Below are 25,000 nucleotides of genomic sequence, written 5' to 3'. Positions count from 1 at the left end.
TTTGAGTATATTTATGATGTGGTCTTTGTTAGTTGATGAGTCACTTTGACAGGTAATTAAATGTAACTTCAGCCTGGAGCCACACGGACGATTACTTTATCTGACGGAGCGAGTCACTTTGAGGGACAGCTCGTCTCGGGCCCACTCACATCTCACTGTGTGCTCTTTGTTTGAATATCCATCGCTAACTGGGGAAGTGGCAGAGGGGACACTGATGGGACACATTTCAACACAGGCGGTCTATATTACTGATCTCATCTATATATTAACTGAGTCAGGTCCAACCTGAGGGATCTACCTGCTGATGTATTAGACCTTTACCCACTCAACCCCCCCTCCCCATCAGGCCCGCTAAAGGAACTGTCTTTTCTCCTTTTCTCTTCACTACCTTCACTTCAGACTTCCTCTACACCTCTGAGTCATGTGATCTTCAAAAACAAATCACATCACAGTTATTGTGGAGGTTATTGAAGATAGCGCGGAGGAGTATCAGAGCCCGGTGGAGCAGTGTGTGTGTGTGTGCAGAGTGGGCGTTACAGGGTTTCTGAGGCCAGAGGAAACCTTCCCGAGTCAGCTGGACTGTGTGTGACGTCGCTGCAGAGCCATTACAGTCAGACACGCTGAGCTAAATCAATTTATCCTCTCAATGCATCTAATCAGCTCTGGCCCATTAAAGGTAGGGAGGCGTGCTCTCTCTCTCACACACACACACACACACACACACACACACACACACACACACACACACACACACACACACACACACACACACAGTGTCAGAGCCTCATATACCCTGCTGTAATATTTTACATTTCATCCACCTGCACTAATCAGTGTCTCCATCCTCCCCCCTCGTCTCTGTCTTATATCTGACTCACAGCCTATAGGCCTCTGCTGAACACAGGTGTGACTGAAATCAAAATAACCCAGGTGTGCCTCTGAAACACATAAGCAGGAGCCATCAATCCTCTCATTACACCATCCTGCTTCCACATGTCAAACACTCTAATGGTGTATTGAATTCTCTTTTGTTACCAGCTTTTCTTCAGACTAAAAAAGTCAACCTTTACACGAGGCAGGATATTCATCGCCTCGTCTGCAATGTGTGACGCACGGAGGAGGCTTGGCTAGGACAAATGGTCACGCCCCTGATCCGCCATCAGAGGTATTAACAAAGACGCGTCAGGGGTGAGACGGTGGCAATGCGTTACATCAGAGCCTGCAAGATGGATCAGTGCTGTGTGGAGCCGCTTGAAAACTTCTAGATGATCTCAGGAGGACTGCTCCTGTTCACACATGCACCTCACAGCGAGAGGGGGGGGGGGGGGTCACCTGAGGGAAGCGGTGACGTAAAAAGAACAATGGGAAGTGGTGGATGAAGCAGCAGAGTCCTGTATTCGACTAGTATGAGACTATTTGTCTTGAAGTTGTTTTCAGTCAGTCGAGGAAGTGTGCCCGGTAAAAAGGAAAGTGTCAAAAAAACACTTTTAAAAAATGTTTCATCTCTTTCTTCTGTCATATGTTTTGTCAACACACCTCATTGGTTGAAGTGTGGTTGGTGGTGGGTCCTGAGGCTAAACCAGTAACTGCTGGTCCCGATAATAGATGTTTATGTGTTAAACAGTTTCAGGGGGGGATTGTGGTCAGTGATGCATCACGTCAGGATCTGCTCTGTGGACAGCATCCTTTAACCCCGGCAGCTAATAGGAGTCCTGTTCTCCTTTGATATGAGAGCAAAGACACAAAAAGAGGATGACCCCGGGGTCAGCTGGGAAACACGAGGGACGAACACAAAAGGAAGGACGGAGACCCCGCTGTGTGAGCAGCATTTGTGTCCCTGGATTAGCTCAGAGCTGTGTGTGGTGAGACCCGTCAGCCAGCCCTCCTCCCAACCTTCATCCACTCATCCAGTATCTGAGCCTCTTCACATGAGGATCACAGATCAGGATGTTGAAGTAGGCTTTTGTATTTGTACATGTAAACATCATATCCTGTGTTTTTAGAAATCATGATAAACACTTATCCGGATTTTAAGAATCCAGATTTTTCTTCTTGGAGAACTCTGAAAGAAAACTGTTTCATGTGAACGCCTCACCCCGGATCCTGACAGCTGACGACTCTGGCGCCGCCTCAGCAGAACAAACAAGATGGCGGCAACAAGAGCATCTTACTCGCTGTCGCCTTCTTCTCCCGTGCTGGAAATGATGTGGAGACGCCATATCTGCAAATATCTCGTGATTCTCAGATTTATAAATCACAGCCGTTTGTGTTGAAAAAAATTAACGTTTTTAGTCGTTAAATGGATGAATTCATCGTCTTTTAACGACAATCTGAACGGGGTCAGTGTGAAGGGACTTGAAGTTGGGAACCAGAAGGTAGCAGGTTACTGCTACCAAAAAACCATGGCTGAATATTCAGTCTACTTTGACTTTGATGTTCTTACAGGTATTTAAACACTCGTCTCATGTTTCATCTTCCCCTGGTCTACGTCTCTCAGCCGGAACACGATGACGCTGCAGGACCAACACATAAATCCACTGAGATCTCAAACACATAAATCTATAAAAACCTCTGTGCAGGATGCCTCTAAACATGTTTCACCTGCAGCCCGTAGCACGGCCCCTGTGGAGGGGAGCGTTTTGTCTCTTCACTTCAAGGTTAAATGAAAAGTGCGCCCGAGGCTGAACACAAAGTAAATGTTAATGATTAGACGTCGAAGAAAAGAGAGACGGCTAATCTCAAAGTTTATTAACTCCATTAATGTTTCACATCAACGCCTGAAGGCAGAGTGAGAATCATTCACCACGCGGGGCCAATGCGGATCAACAAAGAAACCACCATTAAAATAAAAAATAAGGTTCTCTCTTTGAGCTTCATTCTTGCACAAGGTCACATCTCCTCCTCCTCTTCTTCTTCAGTTAATTAAGTGTCAGAGCTCCTCAAAACATGTGTGTGAAGTTTCTAGTTCTAAATCTACTCTGATCCTGTATTTGATCATGTCTATAAACCCCTCTATTTCAGCCCTGCTCAGAACAGACTGTTTCTGTGTCTGTACCTTTAAATATGTAAATGAGCTGTATCTGACCACGCCCCCTCTCTGGAAGGGCTTGGGTGGTCTCTGTGCTTTCTCGCTCCATGCACTATTGTTTACGGTGAGAAGGCAGACTCAGAGGGCAGAACAAACACCTAGCTGTGGGAGTGTCACCCACCTGGGGGAGGGGCTACAGCCCTTTGTGATGTCATGAAGGGAAAATCTCCAAACGGCCTGTTTGAGCACACATTTTCTGAAAAGTGGAGCAGGCAAAAGATGGAGAGGATGGACTTTTCTCATCATTGGGGGGGTTTGTAGACGGACTAGAGACACATATTAGAGTTAGAGGAACATGGAGAAGAGGATTTTAAATATGTGACCTTTAAAAGATTAAAAACTTCCTATCTTTTCATCTTTATAGTCAAAGACGATGTGACCAGAGGTGACCAGAGGTGACCAGATGTGACCAGATGTGACCAGAGGTGACCAGAGGTGACCAGATGTGAACAGAGGTGACCAGATGTGACCAGATGTTTTCTATGAGATCTTTAAATTGCTGTCATTAACCCTGCCCCTCTCTTTGTGTATCTCTTCATGTACTGGGTCTGTCAGGGACTTCAATGTTTTTGATTTCACATTACATTACACCTCTAGTCACTTCCTGTCAGCACCTCTGGTCACTTCATGTCAGCACCTCTGGTCACTTCCTGTCAGCACCTCTGGTCACTTCATGTCAGCACCTCTGGTCACTTCCTGTCAGCACCTCTAGTCACTTCATGTCAGCACCTCTAGTCACTTCATGTCAGCACCTCTGGTCACTTCCTGTCAGCACCTCTGGTCACTTCATGTCAGCACCTCTAGTCAGCACCTCTGGTCACTTCCTGTCAGCACCTCTAGTCACTTCATGTCAGCACCTCCGGTCACTTCATGTCAGCACCTCTGGTCACTTCATGTCAGCACCTCTAGTCACTTCCTGTCAGCACCTCTGGTCACTTCATGTCAGTACCTCTGGTCATTTCATGTCAGCACCTCTGGTCACTTCCTGTCAGCACCTCCGGTCACTTCCTGTCAGTACCTCTGGTCACTTCATGTCAGTACCTCTGGTCATTTCATGTCAGCACCTCTGGTCACTTCATGTCAGCACCTCTAGTCACTTCCTGTCAGCACCTCTAGTCACTTCATGTCAGCACCTCTGGTCATTTCATGTCAGCACCTCTGGTCACTTCATGTCAGCACCTCTGGTCACTTCATGTCAGCACCTCTGGTCACTTCATGTCAGCACCTCTAGTCACTTCCTGTCAGCACCTCTGGTCACTTCATGTCAGCACCTCTAGTCAGCACCTCTGGTCACTTCCTGTCAGCACCTCTAGTCACTTCATGTCAGCACCTCCGGTCACTTCATGTCAGCACCTCTAGTCAGCACCTCTAGTCACTTCATGTCAGCACCTCCGGTCACTTCCTGTCAGCACCTCCGGTCACTTCATGTCAGCACCCCTGGTCACTTCCTGTCAGCACCTCCAGTCACTTCATGTCAGCACCCCTGGTCACTTCCTGTCAGCACCTCTGGTCACTTCCTGTCAGCACCTCTAGTCACTTCATGTCAGCACCTCTGGTCACTTCATGTCAGCACCTCTGGTCACTTCCTGTCAGCACCTCTAGTCACTTCATGTCAGCACCTCTAGTCACTTCCTGTCAGCACCTCCGGTCACTTCCTGTCAGCACCTCTGGTCACTTCCTGTCAGCACCTCTAGTCACTTCATGTCAGCACCTCTGGTCACTTCATGTCAGTACCTCTGGTCACTTCATGTCAGCACCTCTGGTCACTTCCTGTCAGCACCTCTAGTCACTTCCTGTCAGCACCTCCGGTCACTTCCTGTCAGCACCTCTAGTCACTTCCTGTCACACCTGTTTGTCCGATCAGACTGAAAGTTTGTATGTTTGTACTTCCTGTCGTTGTCTCCTCGCTCCTCGTATTGTTGTGACTCTCTGATGTTCGTCTCTTGTAGAGATCACGCTGTAGTTTAAGTGTTCCTCTCTCTTATTAATGACACGGTCTCTACATGAAAACCTGGAGAATCACTCGGACATGAACCAACAGGGAGCGATGAAGCTTTCTGTGTCTTTAACTACAAAGAAGCCTCAAGAGCTCAGCGGTAAATCAGGCCGTAACGATCGATGACTAATCACTTTGAACGCTTTACGACCTTTTCCCTTAAGCCAATGATCTGTACGAACAAACGGATGGAGGGCAGTCCGCTCCACCTGCTGCGTTCATCACACGCTGCATAAAAGCAGTTATTAGACGACTGATCAGAAACCAGAGTGACCCTCGCTCCCTCCGTCACCAAGGTCAACAGCAGGAAGCCACTGTTGCAGGCGTCACTGAGTCGTGATGACCTCAAAGGGCAGGAGGTCACAGGACGCCGACAAAAGCTACAAAAAACCACCCAAAAGGTTTAAACATCAGGCGAGGACGATGCACATGTGACGGAGGGACAGAAACTCACATCTCTAATATCTAATCACACTTCAAATGAGGCTCGTTCACAAGTCCAGACTAACATCTGACTTCATTATTACTCAAATGCTGCTGATTGACGGCACTGCAAGAAAAATCTTCTTTGCAAGTTTCTTAAAACTAGACATTCGATGACATTTTGAGAAACTTGTGTTCATTTTGTTTTCTGCATTGGAAGCTTTTGTTTACTCATTAAATGAAGTCCAGGCTTCATTATTCTCCAGTCATCTCATAACTGTAACGACACACGTCTGACTTTAAAGGAGAAGTCTAAAAAGAAAGTCACATCCCTCAATGGGTGCTGGATCCAAAAAGAAAAACAAAGGAGATCCTCACACCAAGAAGCCTCAGACTGAGGAGGAGCATGTTGGCTTCAGACGTTATCAATGAATCCTTCCATCCGGAGGTTTTTGGTTTATTTTTCTTTGACTTGGATCGAGACAATTATTTAAAACGATTTGATTTTTTACAGTGTAAAAGGTCTGCAAAGAGATTTTAAACATGAAGGTGGTCACACTTTCCTCTTTACAGGTTGATCTGCTAATCTTCATCTCATATTGGTTTGTTTTAGTCATTATCAGTTTTTTAAATCTGTTTTCATAATTTTGCATATTTAACAAAATTTGAAGCAACGAGTAGATTTGAAAACAAATCTGATTTTTGACTTTTACAGAATTGAGACTCAGATGTTTCTTTCTTTTCCCTGACCTCACTTCTTTGACACAACGATGTAAGAAATCTGTTAAAAAAGTCAGAGGTCAACCCCCCCCCACACACACACACACCTCCTTTCTCTGCAGGGTCTCCTTACTTGTGTCGGGCTGAGATTGCGGGTGCCTGTAGGGGTCCCTCGGGTGCAGCTTGAGCTTTCTCAGGGTACGTTTCCTTCTCTCGGTCTCTGCGTGGTTTTTCTGGCTACGTGGAGGCTGGAGGCAGCCGCTCTTATAGAGTCCCAACCCCCCCTCCTCTTCCTCCCCCTTCAACCTCCCCCTCCCTCTCTCCATCTCTCTCTCTCTTCCAAAACTCCCCCCTTCACCAGCGAGAGAGAGGAGGACGGGGGAGGAGAGAAAAGAAGAGGAGGGAGACGAGGAGAAAAGAGAAGAAGAACGAGGAGCGCAGAAATCTTCTTATAGTGATGTTTGAGTTTCTGCTTTGATTTATACGTCATTACATTTAAATCGTTTTTTACTGAATTAAAACCGAAACAAACAAGATTCATTCGGTCTGACGTAAACGCAGAAGAGACAGAAAGGACAGAAAGCAAGGAAATGAATGTTGTCTGGTTTATAATGCAACAAGTTCTTCTTTTACAAAGTTTTAAAACAAGAACAAAGACGTTTCCTCTCCTCTCATCTCCTCTCCTCTCCTCTCATCTCCTCTCCTCTCGTTTATTCTCATCTCCTCTCCACTTGTCTCGTCTCGTCTCCTCTCGTTTTTTTATTGTGTCCTCTCCTCTCGTTTTCTCGTGTCCTCTCCTCCCTCCTCGTCTCGTCTCGTCTCGTCTCGTCTCGTCTCGTCTCGTCTCGTCTCGTCTCGTCTCGTCTCGTCTCATCTCGTCTCCTCTCCACTTGTCTCCTCTCCTCTCGTTTTTTCTTGTGTCCTCTCCTCTCATCTTGTCTCGTCTCCTCTCATCTTGTCTCGTCTCCTCTCATCTCGTCTCATCTCCTCTCATCTCGTCTCATCTCGTCTCGTCTCCTCCCTCCTCCTCTCGTCTCCTCTCCTCTTATCTCGTCTCCTCTTGTCTCCTCTTGTTTCCTTTCCTTGTCTGTTATCAGAATTTGCTGAAGTCAAAGTCAGGTCACGAGTTAAAAAAGTTGTGTCCCACTGCTTTAAAATCAATCTGTCTCTTTATTCTACATGTTTTATTTCATATTTAAACCCTACATCAGCCGGAGCATTTTTCACTATAATGCTGAGAAAATGATTTTTTAGTCGTTGGTCTGACAGATGTGTAGATTGTGGCTGCTGTGGTGGTCTGACAGATGTGTAGATTGTAGCTGCTGTGGTGGTCTGACAGATGTGTAGATTGTAGCTGCTGTGGTGGTCTGACAGATGTGTTTGTTTATGGGGATAAAAACATATATACATATAACCGCTGATGGAAGCTGGGACGTCATTACCTCGGATTTCATTCCACCCGCCGTTACTCCCCAAACGAAATGTTGCGTACACCAAAGCCTGCTGATCCCTGATTGGTCAGAAGTACTCAGACTACATAACAGAAACAGAAAGCAGCCTCCTGTGTGGTTACATATACTCTTACATCCTAAGATAGAAAATGTCATCTTTCTGTCGGGGGGGTTGAGGAGAGGTTGGAGGACATGTGACTGTCACTCCTCCTCCATGTTGTGGGAGTGACAGTCACATGTCCTCCAACCTCTCCTCAGGCGGTGGCAGGACTGTATTACTGTCACTTGGCTCAGAAATAAAATCACTGCTGGAAACAAAAGAATCACGCAACGCCATGAGCTCCACACTTTCTGATTATGCTTTCATTAAGGAGAGGATGCATTCTGTTTCTCTCTGATTAGGCCGACTTCACTTTGGTGATTTCCAATGATGCACGACAAAACTCACATAATACACCAGAAACTCTCCGGATAGAGATGCCACGTTGAGGAAAGATCCAGCACATCCTGAAAGCTGATACACATGTGATAAATCAGTCTGTTTGTATTGAATGAATACCGGATCACACAGCTTTTACATACACATAAGAAGACCATCTGGGGGCGTCTGTGGCCTAGTGGTTGGTGTTATTCCATGTGCAGATGGTGGGGTCCACAGGGGCGGGCGACCTGTGTTCGGGTCCGGCCTGTTGCTCGTCTTGTGTTCCCTGCACCCTCTTCCTGATTTCTGACTCTGTCCACTGTCCTGTCTCTGAATAAAGGCATGAAAATATACACACACATATTTATAGTACTTAGCTAAATGTTAGCGATAGTGATGACAGCATGTGAATGGACATGTAGGTTAAATTAAAAACACATCCAGGGGATCTTAGAGATATCATCAAATGAGGGTTATGATTCTACACCTTATATTTAAGTTTGAGTAGATCATTTTGAGAGAAAGACGATGCAGGGTCCTGAAACAGGTTTTATGATGCGATGATTCCTCAAGAGGATTCACGTCAAGCTGCTGCTGCTCGGTGAGTATTTCTGGAGTATTTCCTGTCTCACTTTGTTTGGTTACCTTTAAGTCAACAGAGGTTTTCTGAGATTGTATCTGAAAACTGCAGGAGGGTCGCCACACACACACACACACACACACACACACACACACACACACTCACACACACACACACACACACACACACACACACACACACACAAACACAACAGACAAACAATCTTAGCAGGACACAGCGATAGAGTTTTTTCTAAAGAGCCCGTTTGAAGCTTTGTCTCTCTCTCTCTCAGTCAGACTGATACCATTCTCCTCTGTTTATGAAGAGTCAGGGAGAGAGCTAGCTTAGCTTAGCATTATGAATCCAAACTGAGGGAAACATCTGGACGTATCAACATATCTCATACTTTCTACTGAAGCAGCACAGAGGAACTTTTATTGGAGTCCATTTTTGCAGCTTTTGATGACGAAGAAACCTTCGATGATGAGAAATAAAGCAAAACAACTTGCAGTTCCTCTGGTGTCCACTGGAGGTGGTGCTGCAGTGAGTCAGTCCTCATGTACTATATGTAAATATGTGAAGCAGAATGAAGCCCTGTGATTGGTCTATATTTCCCTCTCCTGGCTCGCAGCACGTTAAACATCGGGTCACAGAGTCTGACCACAACGAGAAGATAAACTTCTGTGAAGGCGAGGCTAACTGTTAGCCTGAGCTAACAATGCTAACAAGTTAAACATTCATCTCCTCTGATGACTCCTCTCTCTTCTATGAAATAATTACATTTTTATTAACTGCTGCTCGATATTTATCAGCTCCAACTCTAACATAAAGCACAATGTCTCAGTTGCCATGGTTTCAGCAGAGAATATGGCGGAATCAGAAACTGCCGATAATAACTAGCATCAAAATCACACTTCCAACTAGCATTTGTAGGCTTAGTATTGCAGAGCTGCAGACACACCAATGCACAAATGTAGCGCTCACAAGGCATTGAGTGGACGTAGAAGTATAAACCAGGCTTAAGTTGGTTCAGCGGGCGCTACATGTGCGGGGGCTTCAGCCATCAGCTTGGACTCTCAGTCGTGGCACCTGTCCACATTATGTGAATGTTTCCTGTCTCTGTCCTATCAAAATAAAGGTACAATATGTACAGTTTTATTAGAATTTCACACGAATCTTACACCATCTCAAATATTTCCAACAGTTATCAAAGCCGGAGAAATCCTTAATTTTAGAGTTGAAACGGGACGTGTCTTGTCGCGGTGGTCGCCATGATAGACAGAATGTTTATAGTTGCCGTGGAAGCACCAAATGTTACATCACACACCGCTGCATAAGCAAGTGTGAGCTGCTGCTGAAAACTGTCATTCTGTTGCTGTTTGAGCTGCTGTGATAAAAACGTCATGTAGATTATACTCGGATACATTAGCTCGTCTGTAAACATATTATCTTCCTCAGGTCGGCTTCACCCGGTCGTCATACGGTCAACTCAAGAGGTCGTTTTCATCGGGGGGGGGGGGGGGGGGGGGGTGACAGAGAGAATCCCTCCCATGATTCCCCGCCAGCCTCGACCTCATCTTTAGTTATTGTTTTGATTGAGCTGGTGGTGGAGTTTACATTCTGTGTGTTTAAAGTATCCTTCTACCTCGTAACCCTCCCTCGGCTATCGTTCAGAAGACAGGCGGGCTGTGGACCAGTAAAGACGGCCCTCCAGAGGTCAATAGGCCATTATTGTGTTTGTCTCTGGTCAGTGGTTCATTAGCAGATAGGCATCAGACGAGAGACAGCAGCTTTGTCAAGTAATCCAGAAGACCGCCCCGTAATCACGACGTCACAGCTTCAGAGACCATTTGTCTTAATTTGTGTCAAGCACTGAGTCAGATCACGAAGCAAAACACTAAACGTCGGTCCAGAGTCAGAACAGTTCTGACCGTAAACGGCTGGAAGGAAATGAAATTGTTGATGCGGAGCAGCCATGAGAGTAATGATTGCATCGTGCAGCGTGCTTTAAGGAGCAGACGGACTGCTTTATCAGTACTCGTGTAATTACTTTTTTAAGTCATGAACAATACATTTCCTGTCGCTGCTCAGAGAAAAGATGATGAACAGAGTTGTAATTAACACTGATGGACAGTGGTGGTGGTGGCGGCTGGCTTTTCAGACATGGGCTGGAAGAATTACATAATTTGACTTGACTCATCTCAGCCAAACTCGGATCAGATAATATGGAATCAACTGTCACACAAATTAAATTAACAGGCTGCAGATAATGAGCACAGAGACAGTCATGGGATGTGTCTTTCCTTCAGTTTAAAGTTACACTCCTCTCCATCTTCAGAATCAAAAATAAAACAAAGGAGAACACCACATGTCAGAGCGCCGTGATGAAGGTCTGCAGAACGGACTTCTTCTCCTCGCCTCGTCCGGCGCCCACCCCTGATTACACACACTGCTGCTGTGGCAATCTGAAAAGAGACACAAGATGAGAAATGAGCAATTAGCTTGTATTATGGAGCCGACTGCAGCTAGTTGATTGCTAATTGAGCCAAAAAAAAGAAAACACACAGAAATGTTGGGATTCATTTCTGATGACAGTGGCACAATGAAGACTGTTAGAGAAAGACGTGAAGACTGTTAGTGAAAGACGTGGAGACAGTTAGTGAAAGACGTGGAGACAGTTAGTGAAAGACGTGGTGACAGTTAGAGAAAGACGTGGAGACTGTTTGAGAAAGACGTGGAGACTGTTTGAGAAAGACGTGGAGACAGTTAGTGAAAGACGTGGAGACTGTTAGTGAAAGACGTGAAGACTGTTAGTGAAAGACGTGGAGACAGTGAGAGAAAGACGTGGAGACAGTTAGTGAAAGACGTGGAGACAGTTAGTGAAAGACGTGGTGACAGTTAGAGAAAGACGTGGAGACAGTTAGTGAAAGACGTGGAGACTGTTTGAGAAAGACGTGGAGACTGTTAGTGAAAGACGTGGAGACAGTTAGTGAAAGACGTGGAGACTGTTAGTGAAAGACGTGGAGACTGTTTGAGAAAGACGTGGAGACTGTTAGTGAAAGACGTGGAGACTGTTAGTGAAAGACGTGGAGACTGTTTGAGAAAGACGTGGAGACAGTTAGTGAAAGACGTGGAGACTGTTAGTGAAAGACGTGGAGACTGTTAGTGAAAGACGTGAAGACTGTTAGAGAAAGACGTGGAGACAGATAGTGAAAGACATGGAGACTGTTTGAGAAAGACGTGGAGACAGATAGTGAAAGACGTGGAGACTGTTTGAGAAAGACGTGGAGACTGTTTGAGAAAGACGTGGAGACTGTTTGATAAAGACGTGGAGACTGTTTGAGAAAGACGTGGAGACTGTTTGAGAAAGACGTGGAGACTGTTAGTGAAAGACGTGGAGACTGTTTGAGAAAGACGTGGAGACTGTTAGTGAAAGACGTGGAGACTGTTAGTGAAAGACGTGGAGACTGTTTGAGAAAGACGTGGAGACTGTTTGATAAAGACGTGGAGACTGTTTGAGAAAGATGTGGAGACTGTTTGAGAAAGACGTGGAGACTGTTAGTGAAAGACGTGGAGACAGTTAGTGAAAGACGTGGAGACTGTTTGAGAAAGACGTGGAGACTGTTAGTGAAAGACGTGCAGACTGTTTGAGAAAGACGTGCAGACTGTTTGAGAAAGACGTGGAGACTGTTAGTGAAAGACGTGGAGACAGTGAGTGAAAGACGTGGAGACTGTTTGAGAAAGACGTGGAGACTGTTTGAGAAAGACGTGAAGACTGTTTGAGAAAGACGTGAAGACTGTTAGTGAAAGACGTGGAGACAGTTAGTGAAAGACGTGGAGACTGTTTGAGAAAGACGTGAAGACAGTTAGTGAAAGACGTGGAGACTGTTAGTGAAAGACGTTGAGACTGTTAGTGAAAGACGTGGAGACTGTTTGAGAAAGACGTGAAGACTGTTAGTGAAAGACGTGGAGACTGTTTGAGAAAGACGTGAAGACAGTTAGTGAAAGACGTTGAGACTGTTTGAGAAAGACGTGAAGACTGTTAGTGAAAGACGTGGAGACTGTTTGAGAAAGATGTGAAGACAGTTAGTGAAAGACGTGGAGACTGTTAGTGAAAGACGTGAAGACTGTGAGAAAGACGTGGAGACTGTTAGAGAAAGACGTGGAGACTGTTTGAGAAAGACGTGGAGACAGTTTGAGAAAGACGTCGAGGCTGTTAGTGAAAGACGTGGAGACTGTTAGTGAAAGACGTGGAGACTGTTTGAGAAAGACGTGGAGACTGTTAGTGAAAGATGTGGAGACTGTTAGTGAAAGACGTGGAGACAGTTTGAGAAAGACGTGGAGACTGTTTGAGAAAGACGTGGAGACTGTTAGTGAAAGATGTGGAGACTGTTTGAGAAAAACGTGGAGACTGTTTGAGAAAGACGTGGAGACAGTTAGTGAAAGACGTCGAGGCTGTTAGTGAAAGACGTGGAGACTGTTAGTGAAAGACGTGGAGACTGTTTGAGAAAGACGTGGAGACTGTTAGTGAAAGACGTGGAGACTGTTAGTGAAAGATGTGGAGACTGTTAGTGAAAGACATGGAGACAGTTTGAGAAAGACGTCGAGGCTGTTAGTGAAAGACGTGGAGACTGTTAGTGAAAGACGTGGAGACTGTTTGAGAAAGACGTGGTGACAGTTAGAGAAAGACGTGGAGACAGTTTGAGAAAGACGTGGAGACTGTTTGAGAAAGACGTGGAGACTGTTTGAGAAAGACGTGGAGACTGTTTGAGAAAGACGTGAAGACTGTTAGTGAAAGACGTGGAGACTGTTTGAGAAAGACGTGAAGACAGTTAGTGAAAGACGTTGAGACTGTTTGAGAAAGATGTGAAGACTGTTAGTGAAAGACGTGGAGACTGTTTGAGAAAGACGTGAAGACAGTTAGTGAAAGACGTGGAGACTGTTTGAGAAAGACGTGAAGACAGTTAGTGAAAGACGTGGAGACTGTTAGTGAAAGACGTTGAGACTGTTAGTGAAAGACGTGGAGACTGTTTGAGAAAGACGTGAAGACTGTTAGTGAAAGACGTGGAGACTGTTTGAGAAAGATGTGAAGACAGTTAGTGAAAGACGTGGAGACTGTTACTGAAAGACGTGAAGACTGTGAGAAAGACGTGGAGACTGTTAGAGAAAGACGTGGAGACTGTTAGTGAAAGACGTGGAGACTGTTAGTGAAAGACGTGGAGACTGTTAGAGAAAGACGTGGAGACTGTTAGTGAAAGACGTGGAGACTGTTAGTGAAAGACGTGGAGACAGTTAGTGAAAGACGTGGAGATTGTTTGAGAAAGACGTGGAGACTGTTTGAGAAAGACGTGGAGACAGTTAGTGAAAGACGTGGAGACTGTTTGAGAAAGACGTGGAGACTGTTAGTGAAAGACGTGGAGACAGTTAGTGAAAGACGTGGAGACTGTTAGTGAAAGACGTGAAGACTGTTAGTGAAAGACGTGGAGACAGTTAGTGAAAGACGTGGAGACTGTTTGAGAAAGACGTGGAGACTGTTAGTGAAAGACGTGGAGACAGTTAGTGAAAGACGTGGAGACTGTTTGAGAAAGACGTGAAGACAGTTAGTGAAAGACGTGGAGACTGTTAGTGAAAGACGTTGAGACTGTTAGTGAAAGACGTGGAGACTGTTAGAGAAAGACGTGAAGACTGTTAATGAAAGACGTGGAGACAGTTAGTGAAAGACGTGGAGACTGTTTGAGAAAGACGTGGAGACTGTTAGTGAAAGACGTGGAGACTGTTAGTGAAAGACGTGGAGACTGTTAGAGAAAGACGTGGAGACTGTTAGTGAAAGACGTGGAGACAGTTAGTGAAAGACGTGGAGACTGTTTGAGAAAGACGTGGAGACTGTTTGAGAAAGACGTGGAGACAGTTAGTGAAAGACGTGGAGACTGTTTGAGAAAGACGTGGAGACAGTTAGTGAAAGACGTGGAGACTGTTAGTGAAAGACGTGAAGACTGTTAGTGAAAGACGTGGAGACAGTTAGTGAAAGACGTGGAGACTGTTAGTGAAAGACGTTGAGACTGTTAGTGAAAGACGTGGAGACTGTTAGAGAAAGACGTGAAGACTGTTAATGAAAGACGTGGAGACAGTTAGTGAAAGACGTGGAGACTGTTTGAGAAAGACGTGGAGACTGTTAGAGAAAGACGTGGAGACAGTTAGTGAAAGACGTGGAGACAGTTAGTGAAAGACGTGGAGACTGTTAGTGAAAGACGTGGAGACAGTTAGTGAAAGACGTGGAGACTGTTTGAGAAAGACGTGGAGACTGTTAGTGAAAGACGTGGAGACAGTTAGTGAAAGACGTGGAGACAGTTAGTGAAAGACGTGGAGACTGTTTGAGAAAGACGTGGAGACTGTTTGAGAAAGACGTGGAGACTGTTAGTGAAAGACGTGGAGACTGTTAGTGAAAGACGTGGAGACAGTTAGTGAAAGACGTGGAGACTGTTAGTGAAAGACGTGGAGACTGTTTGAGAAAGACATGGAGACTGTTAGTGAAAGACGTGGAGACTGTTTGAGAAAGACGTGAAGACAGTTAGTGAAAGACGTTGAGACTGTTTGAGAAAGACGTGAAGACTGTTAGTGAAAGACGTGGAGACTGTTTGAGAAAGACGTGAAGACAGTTAGTGAAAGACGTGGAGACTGTTAGTGAAAGACGTTGAGACTGTTAGTGAAAGACGTGGAGACTGTTTGAGAAAGACGTGGAGACTGTTAGTGAAAGACGTGGAGACAGTTAGTGAAAGACGTGGAGACTGTTAGTGAAAGACGTGGAGACAGTTAGAGAAAGACGTGGAGACTGTTAGTGAAAGACGTGGAGACTGTTTGAGAAAGACGTGGAGACTGTTAGTGAAAGACGTGGAGACTGTTTGAGAAAGACGTGAAGACACTTAGTGAAAGACGTGGAGACAGTTAGTGAAAGACGTGGAGACAGTTAGTGAAAGACGTGGAGACTGTTAGTGAAAGACGTGGAGACTGTTTGAGAAAGACGTGGAGACTGTTAGTGAAAGACGTGGAGACTGTTAGTGAAAGACGTGGAGACTGTTTGAGAAAGACGTTGAGACAGTTAGTGAAAGACGTGGAGACTGTTAGAGAAAGACGTGGAGACAGTTAGTGAAAGACGTGGAGACTGTTTGAGAAAGACGTGGAGACAGTTAGTGAAAGACGTGGAGACAGTTAGTGAAAGACGTGGAGACTGTTTGAGAAAGACGTGGAGACTGTTTGAGAAAGACGTGGAGACTGTTAGTGAAAGACGTGGAGACTGTTAGTGAAAGACGTGGAGACTGTTTGAGAAAGACGTGGAGACTGTTAGTGAAAGACGTGGAGACAGTTAGTGAAAGACGTGGAGACTGTTAGTGAAAGACGTGAAGACTGTTAGTGAAAGACGTGGAGACAGTTAGTGAAAGACGTGGAGACTGTTTGAGAAAGACGTGGAGACTGTTAGTGAAAGACGTGGAGACAGTTAGTGAAAGACGTGGAGACTGTTTGAGAAAGACGTGGAGACTGTTAGTGAAAGACGTGGAGACTGTTAGTGAAAGACGTGGAGACTGTTTGAGAAAGACGTGGAGACAGTTAGTGAAAGACGTAGAGACAGTTAGTGAAAGACGTGGAGACTGTTAGTGAAAGACGTGGAGACTGTTTGAGAAAGACGTGGAGACAGTTAGTGAAAGACGTGGAGACAGTTAGTGAAAGACGTGGAGACTGTTAGTGAAAGACGTGAAGACTGTTAGTGAAAGACGTGGAGACAGTTAGTGAAAGACGTGGAGACTGTTTGAGAAAGACGTGGAGACTGTTAGTGAAAGACGTGGAGACAGTTAGTGAAAGACGTGGAGACTGTTTGAGAAAGACGTGGAGACTGTTAGTGAAAGACGTGGAGACTGTTAGTGAAAGACGTGGAGACTGTTTGAGAAAGACGTGGAGACGTCTTTTTGTCTGATCTGAGAAAACATCAAATGAATGGATGTCATTAATGAAACACTCGTTAAGACTTTAGAGGGAAATGGCTGAAAGCTAAATAGTCAATTAGACAGAACCTTATCAGACGCTAATTATAGCCCGAACAAAAACAACAGGACAAGAATAAATAACGCCATTTTTATTTATTATAGGACAGCGAGTCGTAAACGATCAACACCACAACAATACAGGTAATACACACACACACACACACACACACACACACACACACACACACACACATACACACACACACACACACACACACACACACAGGAAGGTATGAGGAAGGAGGGAAGGGGAGAGGAAGGAGGGAAGGGAGGGTGGGTAGAAGGATCTAAGACAAATGGGGTGTGGTGAGCTGACCAGGTGTAAGCAAGCTGTCAGGTAGGTGGAGGTGTGGTTTAAGTTAATACATTAACTCTATTTAGCAGTAAGCAGTGGTCATGCTTAGATCTGGTACCTGGGTCTTTTGGTTTCCATCAATCCTTCCTCCCTTGGTTTCCTGATCACTAACACACAGTGACCGTGGCTTTAAGGAAAGGCTTCTGATTGGGCCATTTTCTCTGTAATTTTGACAACACAGCTCATGATATGTTATTGAATTAATTTGAACTAAAACTCCTAACCTAAACATATGCTGCTATGTTTGTGTCTCCTCTCTCTTCTCTCCCCTCCTCTGGTCCCGTCTTGGGGAGGACGGAGAGAGGTTGCAGATTTGTCGGAAAGAGATAACAGGTCTTATCTTTTCCCCGCCAGATGCTAAGAGGCCTGACCCAATCGAGACCTGTTAAGAGAATTCATCGACTTTCACAGCCGAGCTTCAATAAGAAGTCGGTCTGAGGGGAAACAAAGACATTGATGGAGTTGATGTTGTTCAATTCTATGTCATCTTGAAGCCGTATTGCACTGATTGAAGAAGAAGAAGAGGTCGGCCATTCATATAAAGTGAGCAAAGTTTTCAGACTTTGTATGAAAGAAAATCAAAACAGCCAATCAGAGACGACGGTTTGTGGAAGAACACATTAAGTAAACCAATCCGATTACTCTTATCATGACATAATTTCCAGAATCAAATTTAGCTTCGAACCAAGCATCAACCTCGGTTTAAAAAAATGAAGCTGGAGCTGAAGTTTTAAAATCCTGCAGTTCCTGGAGTGTCCACTAGAGGCTGGCTGCAGAAGCACAGGAAGTCACATACACACCCATTCTAACAAGCCTGTTTTTACAGCAGAGATTAACATGTTTACAGCCTGGTTCAAAAAACCAAATAGGTGTGATTAGCTCATGTCTGGATGGACACACACTGTACGGGGGGTGAATGTTTTGATGACTCATCAGTTTTGATTTGATGAAGGATAAGAGTTATTCACAATAAGGCGTGTAGCTGACCTGATTGACAGGTGGGCGCGGTGTAACGGTTTGTCAGGAGGTTTAAAACCCGCCTCAGCTCCAGCTCTCAGCCTGTCGTTAGGTTGACTGAAAGTTAGACTGAGACAGCATTTCCAGCATGGAGACCGCCATCGATGGGACTCCAGCGCCCCCTGCAGGGACAGACGGGTGCTTTATTAATATTTACAGTGTATGTGTTTTAAGATGAGAAACTACAACATGGAGACATGATGTCAAAGAAGTGAGTAACTCTGTCATAATCAGGGATGAGTATCGTTAGGATTTCATCATTACAGATACTGCTTGTGACGGAGCGGCTCCGTCACTGAGTGCAGTCAGCACACACACGCTGACACACGCTGACACACACACATCCGCCAAACTTTTCCCTCTGCCAGTGCGCCTATAATCATTCAGTAAATCACACCATCATCCTCCTTTCCCTCTCAGTTTCATAGCGCAATTAAGGGTGCACACTTGAAAGCGTTATTTTTGGTATCACACATATATATACAGATTCAGAGTGGTATTACCGTTGGTGCATTGCATATGCGCTCTGCGGTGTCCCGTTTGTTCCAAACAGAGGCGGCCCATTTCCGCATACTAAATAGGCGGATGGGGCGCACATGGGTGATCACAACTGATTGATTAATTAAATGTTTGTTTTGAAAGTATCGCCACCGATACAGTACAGTGGTGGTACTAAAATAGGGATGAGAATGGGTAATTTAGGGGTGAGTAAACCATGTGAATTTAACAGAATGTAAATTGCTCATTCATGGAATAATGTGTTTTTTTTAAATGTTAGGCAATATATAACGCCCAGTGGGAGGGGCTTCTTGTGTTTAAAAGAGAGCTGCTTGCTGCTTTCAAGCAGTCTAGGATGGTTACAGTGAAGGTAACATGTTACAGCAGAGAGTTTATTTTTTGAAGTACAGTTTGTTTGCTGTTTGTTTGGATTTTGTTTTTGGACGACTTTTGTTTTGTAAATAGTGTAACTAGTCTAAACACCATTTTCTTCCTGTTTTTGCATTTTTGCATTTTTGTAAATATCTATCACTGCACTTTGGGAGGCCGGCAAAAATAAAAACACTTCACTTACAGTCTGCGACTACGCCTGTTTTTAAGTTTTTGGGTGGATTGAAAGAGGACCCCGTCGCACTGCTTCATATGATTCATTGATTATTATTATTATTATTATTATTATTATTGTTATTATTATTGTTATTATTATTATTGTTATCATTATTTTAATTATTATTATTGTTATTATAATTATTATTGTTGTTATTATTATTATTGTTATCATTATTGTTATTATTACTGTTGTTATTATTATTGTTATTATTATTATTATTATGTTGATTATATTATTATTATTGTTATTATTATTATTATTATTATTGTTATTATTATTATTATTTTGATTATATTATTATCATTGTTATTATTGTTATTATTATTATTATTTTTTATTATTATTGTTATTATTATTTATATTCTTATTCTTATTATTATTGTTGTTATTATTATTATTACTATTATTGTTGTTGTTATTATTTATATTATTATTATTATAATTGTTATTATTATTATTATTATCATTATTATTATTATTATTATTATTATTATTATTGTTATTATTATTTCTGCTACTCTTTTGGACCTGACGTTAAAGTTTGACTAAAACATGCTTTCATGTCTGAATTAAAGACTTTACAGACAATTGAACCAAACACACAAACCTGAATAAAATACACAAATAGAGATAAGTTAAGAGCATTAAGAAACATTCGTTATCAACATCGCCCACTCTCGTTTTCAGCTGCTGAGACCCTCACTCACACATTCATGATCTCCAGACTGAACTACTGAACAGTCTCATCTACAGTTCATCATCCAGAACAGTCAGGTAACTATCTGCTGCTCTCCACATCACCCCCGTCCCTAATAACCTTCCCCAGCGTGACCACCTGGTAACCTGCCCCCCTCAGCGAGCATTTATAAGTCTTTTGAGAAAGAGGATGAAATGTTGGAAAGATAGAAATCATCCTCGGACATTTGAACGTGTTTGTAGATGATATTAATCTCTGCATGTATAAATCTCAAGCCTGTAGACAAAGGGGGGGGGGGGGTTCAGAGGATCGGCTCTGGCCCGATTGGAAGAGAGTTAGAGGGACATTTGTCCGATCAATAACTCGATCCTGAACTTTCTCTCTGAACCTCGATGTCGTTAAGTCGCCGGTGCGGGGATGTTGCTCGCCACCAGAGCACGTGTGAAAAGCTCTGATGGCCAAATGTCAGAGAGGTGATTCATTCAGTCCCACTGTGTCATTTTCTCACCCTACAAGATGCCAAAAAGGTTAGAGTGACGGCCCCCTTCCTCCCCCTGCAGACAGCCTTCCATCCTCTCTTCATAATTGAGCTGCTAATGGTCGTGTTCAGCCAGAGCCAGATGATGATGATGATGATGATGATGATGATGATGGTGTTTGTTCTCTGCAGAGACACGACGGCTTCTTCTCTGTCTTTATGAACACCTTTACATTGATCAGGGGGGTCACGGAGGCCCTTCCTAACTTAAATCAACAAGGACCACATGTTATTCTTCTTCTTCTTTAGTGATCTCGATCAGTCAGTGACATCAGAGCAGATAAAAGACGCTTTTGGCTCGATGGTCACGATGGCGTGACGGGTGCTTATGGTCGCTGTGTGGATAAAAACTCGTTTTTGTGGCGCCCTCCTGCTTCATTTAGACTTTAAGGGAGAACCAATCAGGCTTTAATCCCGCCTCCACCACAGAGGAAGATTCTTCATCGTGCTCGTCAGCTATAACCATTAAATATATTTCTCTATCACGGTCTCGTGACGGCGTGCAGCACACCAAGACGTTTAATGATGACAGGTAGCCGGCACAGCGCTGGAAACTACACTCAATACCCATAATTCATTGCAGGAAGTCATCAGCTGCTCAATAGTGAGCGTCAATAATCGTCAATAATCTAGCCATGGATTGTTCCATCGTGCTGCAGAGAACAGGAAGATGGATGAAAGATGGAGGAGGAAGGACTCTAAACACACACACCTCCATTTTCAGATAAACGAGCGCCGTGACACATCTGAGGTTTCTACGTCTCAGAGGTCGTGAGGAAGGCGTCTGTTCAACAGGGACGCCGCCCGGATTTCTTTTCTCCCAGTGCTGAGGGGGAGCTGGACTGTGTGTGTGTGTGTGTGTGTGTGTGTGCAGCGATGCTCACAGTCATGACAGCAGAGAGAGGAGCAGGGAAACGAGCGCGTCTGCACTTTCTCTCTCTCTCTCTCTCCTACTCTCGCTCTCTCGCCCAAGTACGAGGAAACATTGAGAAGTTATTAACAGAAACAAACGAGATCAATACTGTTCATCATGCAACATGGTGTGAATGAAACCAGAGATTTAAAGGTTCATTTATTTAAAGAACTTTCATGCATTCTGTCTGATGGCGCCCAGCCCCACTGGCTCTGTTTCTGTAGCGTGAGCGCAGCCATGATCAGCTGTTCACATGGACTGAGAACTACAAGATCTCGCTGTGTGTTTCCGTGTCTGACTTCCTGTCCGGGTCGATCTACTCCGCCCAGCTTGACGCGTTCTTTGGACTATGTGGAAAATGTCACTAAGAAAGCCAAAGTCAAAGACTGCAGCGGCCCCTCTCTCTCCCGATAGAGCGGTGTTTTCTTCTTTTTCTAACTTTTCTTTTGACTTTTCTCCGTGTTTTACTATGGAAAAACACAATTACAGCCGTCGATTTTTACTGGACTTAAACAGTAACAGCCTTTCTGTGGAGTTATTACCCGAATCACTGAGACAACAGCTTCAAACTTTGGGACTGCTTCGCGAGCCGGTTTACCCCCCGGAGAGGAGACGTAAACGTAAACGGTGCGAGCGGAAACAAAAGCGAGGTAAACGTGGAGGCATAAGAGCGAGACTGGCTAAAATACCACACAGGTCCGCTCTTCCAACTCTTCTACTGGCAAATGTAAGATCTCTGGACAATAAAATGGACCATAGAGAGCTGCGCACCGCGACGTGAGGGACGACTGCGCGTACATTTTCACAGAGACATGGCTGAACGAACGCATCCCAGACTCCACCGTTCAGCTTGAACAATTGACATGCTACCGTTCAGACAGAATCCTTACTAAAGGAGGAAAGAAGAAAGGTGGTGGAGTTTGTGTTTACATCAGTGATGCTTGGTGTCGAGATGCTGCTGTGGTATGTAAACACTATTCACCGCTGGTATATACACAGCGACCTTGCTGGTCACTGTGTATATTCCTGTGTGTATATTCCCCCCACCACCAACAACGCTGATAGAATCGACGCACTTTGGGAACTTTACAACGCCATCAGTGAGCAACAGACAGCCCACCCAGACGGATTTTTCATCATCGCTGGGGATTTTAACCATGCAAATCTCAAGACGGTTTTACCCCACTTCCACCAACACGTGACCTTTCCCACAAGAGAAGGTTCTGGACATGATTTACACATCAGTTAAAGGTGCTTACAAAGCTTCACCCCTCCCCCACATCGGCCACTCTGACCATATCAGTGTCATGCTAATGCCAGCTTACAGACCCAGGGTTAAAGTCACCAAACCAGTTCTGAAGCAGGTAAGTGTGTGTGGCCAGAGGGGGCCTCTGCTGCACTACAAGACTGCTTTGATACCACAGACTGGAAGATGTTCAAGCAGGCAGCCACCTACAACAACCACACAGACATTGAGGAGTATTCTGACACTGTTACCTCCTACATTAGCAAATGCATTGCTGATGTCACCACCACCAGAACCATCACCACCCGGGCTAACCAGAAGCCATGGCTGACAGGAGAGGTACGCGGGCTACTGAGGGCCAGGAACACTGCCTTCAGAGCTGGGGACGCAGCCTGCCTGAGAACAGCGAGGGCCAACCTGTCCCGTGGCATCAGGAAAGCCAAACGCAGCTACACACTTAAAATAACTGGACACTTCAAGGACAGCAGAGACGCGCAGAGCCTGTGGCGTGGTATCCAGACCATCATGGACTACAAACCCAAGCCACAGACCTGTGACAGCAACACCTCTCTGCTGAACGACCTCAACAGCTTCTTTGCCAGGTTTGAAGCACACAACAGCACGCCCCCACAGAAGACCACCCCCCCTCCCCACGACCAGACCCTGTGCCTGACTGCAGCCAGCGTGAAGAGAACCTTCTCCAAGATCAACACCCGCAAGGCTGCAGGTCCAGACAACATTCCTGGCCGTGTGCTGAAGGACTGTGCAGAGCAGCTCAAAGATGTCTTCACGGACATTTTCAACACTTCTCTGAGTCAGGCTGTTGTTCCGTCGTGCTTCAAAGCCACCACCATCATACCCGTTCCAAAGAAGCCCTCACCATCCACTTTCAATGACTATCGACCCGTTGCACTGACCCCCATCGCCATGAAGTGCTTTGAAAGGATAGTCATGGCCCACATCAAATCCACCCTCCCCGCCACCCTGGACCCCTACCAGTTTGCATACCGAGGTAACAGATCCACCGAGGATGCCATCTGTTCTGCTCTTCACCCAGCCCTCACCCACCTGGACACCAAAAACTCATACGTCAGAATGCTGTTCATAGACTTCAATTCAGCATTCAACACCATCATCCCTCAGCAGCTGATCGGCAAACTGGACCAGCTGGGGCTCAGCACTTCCCTGTGCAACTGGCTGCTGGACTTCCTCAGCGAGAGGCCTCAGACAGTGCGGGTCGGTGGCAGCACATCAAAAACCATCGTCCTGAGCACTGGGGCCCCCCAAGGTTGTGTGCTCAGCCCCCAGCTCTTCACGCTGCTGACCCACGACTGCGCTCCATCCTTCAGCAGCAACCACATTGTGAAGTTCGCGGACGACACAACAGTGGTTGGTCTCATCTCCAACAACGATGAGACGCACTACAGGATGGAGGTCAGCCAACTGGCTACATGGTGCAGAGACAACAACCTCTTCCTGAACGTCGACAAGACCAAGGAGGTTGTTGTCGACTTCCGGAGAGTCCCCACTCCTAAACCCCCACTGACCATCGACGGTGCTGCTGTGGAGAGAGTGAGCAGCACCAAGTTCCTGGGGGTTCACATCAGTGAGGATCTCTCCTGGACAACCAACACCACATCACTGGCCAGGAAGTCCCAGCAGCGCCTCTACTTCCTCCGCAAGCTGAAGAGAGCACGAGCCTCGGTGTCCCACTCCCCTCTCTTCTGGACCTCTACGGTACCCGCCTTATCCGCAAAGCAACCAGCATTGTGCGTGACCCCACCCACCCCTCACACAGCCTCTTCAGCCTCCTGCCATCGGGGAGACGGTACCGCAGCCTGCGGGCCGGCTCCACCAGACTGGGAAACAGCTTCTTCCACCAAGCTGTCAGGAAGCTTAACTCTCTCCCCTCTCTTCCTTCCCCCCCCCCTCTGCCCCCACGAACACTGGATGTTGAAATCCCCTCCCGTTTGCCACCAAGAACTCTGGACTAATAACTAATTATCAATCAGTTTAATGCACATTGCACATATTGCACAAGTTACTTTTTCTTAAAATTGTATTTTATTTATTTTATTTACCATTTTGCACAATTTAGAATTTATTACTGTAAATATTATTTATCTTATTTTTACCTCATTTTATTTGATCTATTTTACCTCATTTTGGTTGTATTGCACCGCGGGTCGGAGACAAACGCAATTTCGATTCCATTGTCTGGCATATTTTGAAATTGACAATAAAGTTGACTTTGACTTTGTAGTTCTCTGTGATCTTGTAGTTCTCCTGTGATCTTGTAGTTCTCTTGTGATCTTGTAGTTCTCTGTGATCTTGTAGTTCTCTGTGATCTTGTAGTTATCATGTGATCTTGTAGTTCTCTTGTGATCTTGTAGTTCTCTTGTGATCTTGTA

At 45.1% G+C, this 25,000-nt stretch overlaps 1 protein-coding gene across 1 annotated transcript in view; it reads right to left on the bottom strand.

The window, feature by feature from the left end:
* The window catches only part of LOC132980089 (prepronociceptin-like), a 17,515-nt gene extending 11,026 nt beyond the window's left edge, over window positions 1-6,489 (bottom strand). The window contains exon 1 of the mRNA XM_061046011.1: window positions 6,361-6,489. The gene's annotated coding sequence lies outside the window, so the exon portion shown is untranslated. The remainder of the gene's footprint in view (window positions 1-6,360) is intronic.
* Between the last annotated feature and the right edge of the window lie 18,511 nt (window positions 6,490-25,000).

The sequence above is a fragment of the Labrus mixtus genome, chromosome 1, assembly GCF_963584025.1.
Source record: "Labrus mixtus chromosome 1, fLabMix1.1, whole genome shotgun sequence".
Taxonomy (NCBI): Eukaryota; Metazoa; Chordata; class Actinopteri; order Labriformes; family Labridae; genus Labrus; species Labrus mixtus.
The sequence above is the reverse complement of the archived record's forward strand: the minus strand, read 5'-3'. Positions and strand labels throughout refer to the sequence as shown.